Source organism: Dipodomys spectabilis, unplaced genomic scaffold, assembly GCF_019054845.1.
Source record: "Dipodomys spectabilis isolate Male_0828 unplaced genomic scaffold, ASM1905484v1 ptg000285l, whole genome shotgun sequence".
Lineage (NCBI taxonomy): Eukaryota > Metazoa > Chordata > Mammalia > Rodentia > Heteromyidae > Dipodomys > Dipodomys spectabilis.
The window spans coordinates 1,746,639-1,757,734 of NW_024870962.1; the positions used below are offsets into that span (position 1 = coordinate 1,746,639).

Here is an 11,096-nt window from a genome sequence, read left to right on the forward strand (position 1 = left end):
TGAAATGTACATACTTAGTAGTTTATGACTGCTACCATGAATCTTAAATGTTTTAATGAAAAGTTTTACAACCTGCTAAATAGTCTTAATTTTGGCATATATGAGCACATTCCCAAAATTAAACATATTTAAAACATTAAAATTTTAACAAACCTTAACAATATCTATAGTGTTCATTATGACAGGTTCCTTGTACAGAATAATTGAATTCCTCCTCCTACACATCCGTTGAACAACAAATGTCTGGAATTATTTTGTTTTTGACATGTCAATCTTGACTTTATTCTTAAATGTGTTCTTATGTAAGAAATACATGGTTCTAAAATTTCACGACAATTCTTTTGAATTTAATTTTTGTGGAATTGTCTAGTTTAAGAAAATCAATTACACTTTATATATAAAATTGTTTTGTGCTCAATTCATTAGCACATACACTAACATTGGAACAATAAAGAGAAGAATAGCCCCTGACTGAGGATGACACTCAACTTCGTGAAGCATTCCAGATTTTTAAAAGAACAGATTTCCTGATGGGATGTGGACAGAAGGTAACCTTAATGCCTTGTTGTTCGGAGTTTAAACTTGTTCGAAGACTTTGGAAAGTAGTATGGAGGTTCCTCAAAAGACTACAGAGAGCGCCCCTAAGACCCAGCAATCCCATTTTGGGCATTCACCCAAATGATCAAAAACAAGACCATACTAAAACTACGAGCAAAACTATGTTCCTTGCAGCATTATTTACCATAGCTAAGATACATAACTAAACCCGATGCCCCACAGTAAACGAATGGATCAAGAAAATGTGTGTGTGTGTGTGTGTGTGTGTGTGTGTGTGTGTGTGTTTGTGTGTGTGTGTGTGTGTATGTGTGTACTGGAATTCTATGCCTTTCTATCAGAAAGAATTCTTTCTATCAGAAAGAATGACATCACCCAGTTTGTTAGGAAATGGAAAGACTTGGAAAAAATTATATTTAGTAAATTATGCCAGGCCCAAAGAAGTGAAGTTAGCCAGGCCCAAAGAAACATAGATCCCATGTTTTTCTTATTTGCAATAACTAGTATGTGTCTGAGACAAGGAGAAAAGGTCAGATAAGTCGATGTTAGGGGAATGAACTCTAAGATAAATATTCAAATTTTTTTTGTTCTTTGTTTTTTTCCTTTCATGCAATTTTTTCTAACATATTTATAAGACGACTTCTATGTTGCTTTGTATGTCCCTCCCCCAAGGTATAACCCATGCTTTCACTGCATTTGATGTTGGTATAATTTGTGGAGGGGAAGGAAAAAAACCAATTCGTTTAACTAGGGATACAGGTGGAACCATTGCAACAGTGAGATGTACAAGTCATTATGTCAAAAAATGAACTTTAATACTTCTAGGGGAGGAGGACCAGGTGGGGGAAGTGGGAGAGTATGGTAAGGGATGGGAATGGGAAACAAAGAGGAGGCAACAATGCTTGATAAGAAATGTAATCGTTATCTTGCCCATGTAATTGTAAATCCTCTGTCAGTATTCTCAAAATAAAAAAAAAAAGAAATGCACTCAATAACTAGCCCATGTAATTGTAACCCCTCTGTATGGTATTTTCACAATAAAAAAAAGAAACATAGGTCCTATGGTATCCCTTATTTGCAATAACTAATGTATCTCTGGGATAAGCAAAGAAGGTATGTTAAGGCAAAAAAAAAGGAGGAGGCAACAATGCTTGATAAGAAATGTACACATTACCTTTTCCATGTAATTTTAATTCCTCTGTATGGTATTTTCACAATTTAAAAAAAGAAAAAGTCAAAACATGTGCATATGACTAGAAAATATGTTGTTAAGGTAAATGAACCTCAAGACAGGGACACAAGTGGTTTTTTATTTCTTTCTGTTGTTTCTAATATATTTATAATGTACGATGTGATTTATTTATATGTGTGTCCCCTACACTTAAACCCCTGTTTTCACTGTATCTGATGTTGGTGCACCTCCATCTTGTATATACACTTCTCTAATTTGGGGAGGGAAAGGGAAAAAAAATTCTTAAATAAGGATACAGTATGACCCATTGCAACAATTTGATGCACAAGACAGTATGTTGAAAAATGAACTTTACAATTTAGGCGGGTGGGGGGAGGGCAGTGTACTTGTGGAGGTGGGAGGGAAGGGATGGTGGGGGAAAAAAAAGGAGGATGTAACAATGCTTGATAGGAAATGTATTCGTTACTTTTTTCATGTAACTGTAACCAGTCTGTACAGTACTTTTACAATAAAAAACATAAAAATGTTCTGGGATGGAAGACAATATTTCCCCTATTTTATCCATATAATATCGTTAACAAAGAAATTAATGCAAAACACTGATATGAAGATATTTTGAATAAATGTGTGTGTGTGTTTGGGTATGTGCATGCCTGAGCATTTTCATTCTCAGAGTTTGAATTCAGTGCATCAAGGTCTTGCTAGGCTATTCCTCTCTAGATTGATGAGCTACTATATAAGCTACATCTCCATTCTTGTCTCTTTGCTAGTTCATTAATTTTTTTAAAAAAGTAATCTCATGAATATTTTTTGTCCTGATTGGCTTCCAACGGTTATCCACGGATCTCAGTTTCTTGAGCAGATACCCGAGTAGACAGGATTACAGGTGTGACCAAGAAGCACAAGGCTTTCAGAATAATTTAAAAAGTAGAAGAAAATTTACTTCATGGAGGCTTGTTTATCATCTTCTGCTTTTAAAGCATTTTGGAGTGATTATATGTGAATTTATTTCATTTTTGGATTCTTAAAAGATAGTAAGTCCTTTTTCTGTTTTTGTTTTTGTTTTGGTCATGCGGCTTGAACTCTGGGCTTGGGCGTTGTCTGTGCGCCTTTCAGCTGAAGGCGAGTGCTCTACTCCTTGAGCCACAGTGCCATTTCTGCTTTCTTAGTGGTTTACTGGAGATAAGAGTCTCATAGACTTTCCAGCCTGGGCTGGCTTTGAAGCGCAATCCTCAGATCTCAGCTTCTTCTGTAGCCAGGATTATATGGTGGCTTGAGCCACCAGCTACCATCTATTTTTAGTACTTTTTAAAATGTATACTGGAACTGTGGAACAGAAGAGATTTGTCTCTCTTTAGACCTCACTTACCAACACAGTCTGTGTTGAAGACATAATGTGACAGAAAACAATTACCGTGGGCAATAATTGCTAATATTTCTTGGACAACATGAATATTGAATTGAGAGTGTAAGGGAATGGAGAGGATTTTACCTACTTTTTATTGCTAATTTTTGGAAATTTTGATTCATTCACTTCCCCACTATATGTCTTTGGGCCATGCACTTAGTGCCTATAATTACAATATTTCCTAACACCAAAATGGTAATAATATTAGAATTATAGCAAATGTTTTCTTAAGAATTAAGAGAAATAAAACTTGGGAAATACTTAAAATAAACTTCTAGGAATGAGCTTACAATTACATGGGCAAGATAATGAGTATATTTCTTATCAAGCATTGTTGCCTCCTTCTTTGCATCCTGTTCCCATCCCTTCCCATCTCCCCCCACAGCCCCCCATCCCACCAACCCCCACCACCCCCCACCAAAGATGTAAAGTTCGTTTTTCGACATAAGGACTTGTACATCTTATTATTGCAATGAGTCCACCTGCATCCCTATTTAAACGATTTGTTTTTTTCCCTTCCCCTCCAAAAATTATACCAACATCAAATACAGTGAAAGCATGGGTTTTACCATGGGGGACGGACATACAAATCAACAAAGAAATCATCTTATAAGTGTTTGAAACAATTGCAATAAAGACAAAAAACAATTGAATACTTATCTTGGGGTTCATTTCACCTAACATCAACTGATCTGACCTTTTCTGCTTGTCTCAGATATATACTAGTTATGTCAAATAAGGGAAACCATGGGAACTAGGTTTTTTTTGGGCCTGGCTTAATTCACTTAATGTAATTTTTTCCAAGTCTTTCCATTTCCTAACAAATGGGACAATGTCATTCTTTCTGATGGAGGCCTAGAATTCCATTGTGTATATATATCACATTTTCTTCATTCTTTCATCTAGTGAGGGGCATCTGGGTTTGTTCCATATCTTAGCCATGGTAAATAATGTTGCAATAAACATAGTTGTGCTGGTAATGGACAAGGGTCTCATATCCAAAATATACCTGGAACTAAAAAAAATTAAATCCCCCAATGACAGATCCTCAAAGAAACAACTGCCCAATAAATAAGTGAGCTAAAGACTTAAAGAGAAACTTGTCTGAAGAGGAAAGGTGGATGGTCAATAGACACATGAAGAAATGCTCAACCTCTCTAGCCATAAAAGAAATGCAAATCAAAACAACATTGAGATACCATATCACCCCAGTTAGAATGGCTATAATCAAGAACTCTAATAACAACAGATGATGGAGGGTATGTGGACAGAAGGGAACCTTAATGCATTATTGTTGGGAGTGTAAACTTGTTCAACAGCTTTGGAAATTAGTATGGAGGTTTCTCCAAAGACTATACATAGAGCTCCTCTACGATCCAACAGTACCACTTTGGGACATTTACCCAAATGATCACAAACTAGCCAGCAGTTTTTTAAAATACTAAATAGAATGCAATAAGGATTACAAAAGCCATTACATGTAATGAGAAACCAGAAGGAATGTTCTCTATTGACCATGCTCTGCTTCAAAGGCAGCCAGATGGATAAATTCTCATGCTGTAAATCAAACTGATTTTATTATGTCTTGGCAGTATAAAAACATCAGGGACAGAATAATGAAAAGGAATGTTGGAGACTCAGGTGAACTCCATATGAAAATGTGCAAAACTGATGAAAACGTAAAAGTCTCTGAGTAGTATATTGTGTTTTACATGATTTAAGTTAAATTGCAAAAATAGGGAATACCTAGAGGAATGAATTCTCTTTTTGATAGCCAATCAAAGGTCCGTAGAAGAATGAACTCATTCCTCATTCTTGTAGAGGCATCATCAGATGAGAGGAGCTCTATTTTTTTTGCTTCTTTCCATTTATACATCAGTTTGAAATCTGAACTACTACATGAAACTGAAAGAAACCTAGAAATACTAGACACACAGGCTTTGGAAAAAGCCATGAAAGAAAAATAAATAAAATATATATAGCCTTGTAAAAGGTCTAACTAAATTTATTTATATAGTCTTAAGTGAAAACAGAAAATGATTTAAACAATATAATATTATTGAAAATTGAAAAATGTTAGGAGTTGCTTAATTTTTTCCTTTCTACTATATTGAATTAAGTATTGATTTTATATAGAGAGATTAAAGATGAGATTAACAAGAAACGTTTAAAAATGGACAAAAGTTCTGAATAGAAATGTTTTCCAAAAAGCCCTGAAAAGCGTCAGTGTGTTTACAAAGTAATGTTTAATACCACTTCTATGCTGGGTTAATGCTTTGTGAACAGAAGTCATTAGAGAATTGCAATTGAAAGTTACTATGATACTACTTCATAACTATTATAACTTATCAGAAAAATCAAATGAACCAGGTGTGGTGGAAAAGGCTTGTAAATCCAAGCATTTAGCAGTTTGGAGTAAGAGGATTGGAGTCTAAGGCCAGTCTGGGGTTCTGCACATAGTAAAATCCTGCCCTTAAAAAATTCAAAATGTAATAATGTTGGTGAGAGTGTGAGAAAAGGAAATTTTCTACATTCTTGTTCAAAATACAGGTTAGTATTCTCATTGTAGAAAGTACTTTGTAGTTTTCTAAAGAAATGCAAAGTTGAAATATGATCTGACACACCAATCATTTGATTATTTCTCTCTGGGTAACTCGTAAGTATATCTGTAGTTGTTTGTTATTGACATGGTTCACAATAGCCGCCCAGATATAAATAGATGTTGTGTACAACGACAGACTAATAAAGCAACTGTGGTGCATGCACAAATATATTTTTCTGTTTCATCTTTAAAATAGCAAGAGAGGGCTGGGAAGGTGGCTCAGTGGTAGAGCGCTTGCCTTGCATGCTCGAGGCCCTGGGTTCGATTCCTCAGCACCACATAAGCAAAAAAAAAAAAAGCCGGAAGTGGCACTGTGGCTCAAGTGGTAGACCCCTAGCCTTGAGCTGAAGAGCTGAGGGACAGCGCCCAGGCCCAGAGTTCAGGCTCCACGACCAGACCAAAAAAATAAAAATAAAAATAAAATAGCAAGAGATTTCTCCAATTAGGCATAACTTACAATGACCTGAAAGATGTATTCTAAATGAAGAAAAATGTTGTCTTCTGATATTTGTAAAGCTATACACACACACACACACATACACACACACACACAAACACACACACACACACACACACACACACACACACATACACAAACCTCAAGAGAGAAATTTATTTAAGAGAGAAATTTATTTAAAAGTAAAGCAAACTGGAATTGCTGAGGCATTTAGGTCACAATGTAGAAGATAATAAATATACGGGATGACCAAGTATTTTAATGTACAACATGAGGATACAGAGGACAAAACGAGCCTTACATAGGAATGAAGCTAAATGAGTAGGAGTTGTTCTTCCTAGTAGGTGCTGCTCTTTTAGATGTTCTTCCTTCAGTAATGGATGTCATGAATGTAATTCTTTAAATATACCTGCCTGATTGCAGAAATAATAACAAACAATGTAGCAATAATGTTGTATGCTCAACATAGAACAAAATGTCAAATTAAAATACATGAGATTTTCCTAGATGTAAACTAATAATTACAAATAAGGGAAACAATGAGACCTATGTTTCTTTAAGTCTGGCTTACTTCACTTAATATGATTTTTTCCCAAGATCTTCCATATCATTACAAATGAGGTGGTATCATTCTTTCTGATGGAAGCTTAGTATTCCATATGTGTGTGTATGTGTGTATATGTGTGTGTATGTGTGTGTGTGTGTGTGACATTCTCTTGATCCATTTATCTACTGAGGAGCATCTGGGTTGATTCCATATCCTAGCTATGATAAATAATACTGTGATAAACATAATTGTTCTGGTAGCTTTAGTGTGACCTTGTTTGTGGTCACTTGGGTAAATGCCAAGAAGTGGAATTACTGTGTAATAGGGGAGCATTATCGTGTACATCAAGGATAATCTTAGTAGATAAGAAGAATAGCTCAATAGCTATGTACATATGAAGGTGTAATGTGATTCCAAGGGAAATGATCTCCAAGATATGTTTTACCTTGTTGTTGTTCTAAATGTACTATGTGATTTCTTTTTATCCTTTTGTGTTTTCCACACTTATGATTTATCCTCTGTAGTAACTGTATTTGATTTTGATTCTCTGGGTATTGTAAATATGTTGATCTGAACTAGTTAAGGGAAAGGGAAAAAGTAAAACGGTGAGACAAAGGACAAAAGGGGGAACATATGAACCAGTGATACTCACAAGACAATATGTTGGAAATAGTCTTGGGAGGGGCATTGGGAAGGAAGAGGGAGAAAAATGGGGGAAGGGATAACAAGTTATAAAAAAAATGAATTCATTATCTTACTTATGTAAATATAACCCCTCTGTACATTAACTTGACAATAGAATTTAAATAAAAAACATAAAATACATGATAGCAAGCAGCAATACAGGAGAGGTGAGTGGGAGAAATACTGTACTATACAAAGAAGAGTAAAACAGCTGTGGAGAGCAGTAATTTGACTTTAACATAGGAAGTAATAAACTAGCATACAGATTTTCAGCCTCATGTCAGTCACTAAAAAGGGAAAACAAAATGCACAATCAGTAAAGCAATAGAGATAAAATAGAAAATTCAACAATTAAGGGGAAGAGATGACTTGGAACAAGAATAAAAAAATGACAAAATTAGTAAACAACAAGCTTGTAAGTTAAAAAATATTACTAATAATTCTAGTAATTTTTTTTTACCTCATAACTTGTTAGAACCATACATCAAATCACAGTTTAATAGTATATCATTTTTAAAAAAGGTTACTTATTATTGATTTCTTAATATTGACTGTTTAATATATAATTTTAATTTCAGTACCTATAGAAAAGAAAGGGCAACTAAGTTTAATAATATATTTCATGAATTGTAAAATTGAGAAGCATTAGAATTTAAACAAATAACATATCATTATTGTTTCATTTCTGTGAATTAATGTAATAATTCAAAGTGTATTCTACACTTAGCACTCATCTTCACATAAAATAATAAATTATTGCACATGACTTGGTTTTAGGTGGGAGGGTTCAGCACTGTGGTAATATTCATACCACACAGTACATCAGAGTTTGAATACTCTCATCTAGCTTAAATTGTGGAAATTTGATGTCTACATGCATGTTAAATTCCTGTCTAGGTGAAATCTATAAAATTATACAAAATTGTATATATGAGGAATGTTTCAGATGATACTTAAAAGTCAAATTCATTAATTAAATTTTTATTGTTTTCTACCAAATAAATATTTACAGAGAGACTGAATTTCTGAGTAGATAGTTGATGGTGTATGTGTGCTTGATTATACATATTGAGGGTTATTTTATATTTCTGCCATTGTTTCTACAGTTGGATTTAATTTTCCATAGATGGTTAAGTGTACTATATTGAATATATGAAAGTAAACTGAGTGTTTATTCTATTAATATTTTGCCACTTGTCTAATCCCAAGTTTAAATTATCCATATGTTTGAAGTAATGAAAATAACAACAGATATAAAATAGATAATTCAGTGTGTAGTAGACAAGTATTTTCACCTTTATTTTGATAGTTAGTCCTCTTTTACACTACAGAATATTCTAGGGAAAATTTGCTCAAGGCTGACCACAACTGCAGAATATTATGGTTTGGTCTATCATAAGAGAAGGAAGGAAGAGGTACCGTCCTTCCAAAAGTCTGCTCCCAGGGATGTGATCTGTTTTATGGTGTTGACTTGGAAATGAGCATTTTTTTCACAGTCAACTTTGAGAAGCCATCTTGATAGACCATTTTTGTAAGTGGTTACATTGGATTATCCATGGCTTTGCAAGGATGCCGGATTGCCTCATTTTGATACAATTAAAACAGGAATTCATTCAGCTGTTCTTTGTATCTTTAGGAGATAAACCCATTGACTCTAGGCCTGGGGATCAATGGGGCCCCGAGAAGCTACTACCTTGAATAGTAATCCTAGACCTCTAAAAACAAAACAAAACAAAACTCTAGTAGGCAAAGCCATTTAGGGCAACTATCACAGCCTACATGAAGTCAGGCAAAATACAGAAGCTGAGAGTCATTTAGCTGATAACTAATATAATTTTATGAGACAGACTGAAATGAGACTTCAGAGAGAGGGTCAAAAGATTGATCAGAGAGACTAAAATTGGTCACACGAAGATTGGAAAACACAATTCTTTGTAGAGCAAATAAATCTTAGAAAGCCTATGCATATAAGAACAAGACAGCAGACCAAATTCCAGAAATGTGCATTCTCTTAGAGGTGAGCTTAATGAATTATCAATGGAAATCTTTGCATTCCTAAATATTTGACCACATGTAGGGGAAGGCCAATTGCTGAAGAGAAAGAAAATGTCATCAGTCTGTATGAGGTCCATTATCACATTAGGAAGGAATCAAGCACAGATTTGTAATAAAAAGAGAAAAAAAATATTCCAAATGAGGGTTTTAATTGTTTTGTTGTAAAAGTTTCTGATTTAGGTGCTAGCATTTTCATACAATTGATCCAGTCCCACAGCTGAGTTGATATTTACTGCAATATTCCCACATGAAGGAAAAGAGAAAATGTACAAATGTCTGATGAAATGAGTTGAGGGAGAAGTGTTCTAATAGTGATATCTGAGGTTTAGACATAGATGAAGAGGGGGATTTTCTTTTATAAAAATCTCCCATTTTTTGCCTGGTGCCAGAGGCTCACAGCTGTAATCCTAGCTACTCAGGAAGCTGAGAACTGAGGACTGCTGTTCAAAGCCAGCCTGGCAGGAAAGTCCCTGAGACTCTTATCTCCATTTAAACACCAGAAAACCAGAAGTGGTACTGTGGCTCGAGATGAAGAGCACTGACCTTGAGTTGAAGAGCTCAGAGACAGTACACAAGCCCAGACTTAAAGCCCCTCGACAAACACCAAAATAAAAATCTCCCTTTTGTTGGACTGCCTACATCTTTTCCTAACATTCAACTAGGAAGCAATTTTATCACCCACAACATTTAAATCCTGTCCTAGCTACTGCAAATAGAATGATATGTTATCTTATGTCAAAACGTTCATATTTTCGGGATCAAATACCAGCAGTGGTAACATTTTTTTCCAGTCCTTGAACTGTGGGCCTGGGCCCTGAACATGGTTATACTTGTAGCGTTAGTGTGAGCTTGTTTAGTTATTGGATTACTGCCCATGAGGGGAATTACGGGTTCATAAGAGAGATTTATGTTTAGTCTTTTGAGGAAACTCCATACTGCATTCCAGAGGGGTTGAACAAGTTTAATTTCTCACCAACAGTTTAATAGAGTTCCCAATTGGAGCCGGGAGCTGGTGGCTCACGCCTGTCTGTAATCCTAACTATTCAGGAGGCTGAGATCTGAGGGTCATGGTTCAAAGCCAGCCCAGGGAGGTTCCCAATTGGCTATACCTATGGCAGCATTTTCTATTAGTTTTCTTCATAATGGCCATTCTAACTGAGAAGAGGTAGAATCTGTCTTGTTTACTTGTAGATTTGTAGGCACCTTCTAGCTATCATAAATTAATGAATCCATGAAACCTGTATTTTCTGAGTCTGCATTCCTTTCTCTTAGTAAAATTTTCCCAAGCCTTTAATTTTCCTTAAGACTGGTGAAAAGTCATCCTTTCTTTTGGGTGAATAGAATTCCATTTTGTGTGTGTGTGTGTGTGTGTGTGTGTGTGTGTGTGTGTGTGTGTGTGTGTATAAGATGACTATAGGCCCATGAGTTCATTTCTAAGCCTACGTTTTCATCTGTAATTTTGTAATTTCATATTAAATTTGGATTTCTTTCTCTACTGCTTTAAAGAATATTGTTGGGATTTTGATGGGTATTGTATTGTCAATTGTTTGGGGGCAGTAGTACAGTGTTCACAATGTTATTTGTGAAAACATTGAA

General features: G+C 35.1%; 1 non-coding gene across 1 annotated transcript; it reads left to right on the top strand.

The window, feature by feature from the left end:
- The first annotated feature begins 410 nt into the window (after positions 1 to 410).
- On the top strand, positions 411 to 512 carry LOC122126580. Its single transcript, XR_006150980.1, has one exon. It is a non-coding gene; the product is annotated as a U6 spliceosomal RNA (small nuclear RNA).
- Positions 513 to 11,096: the final 10,584 nt, after the last annotated feature.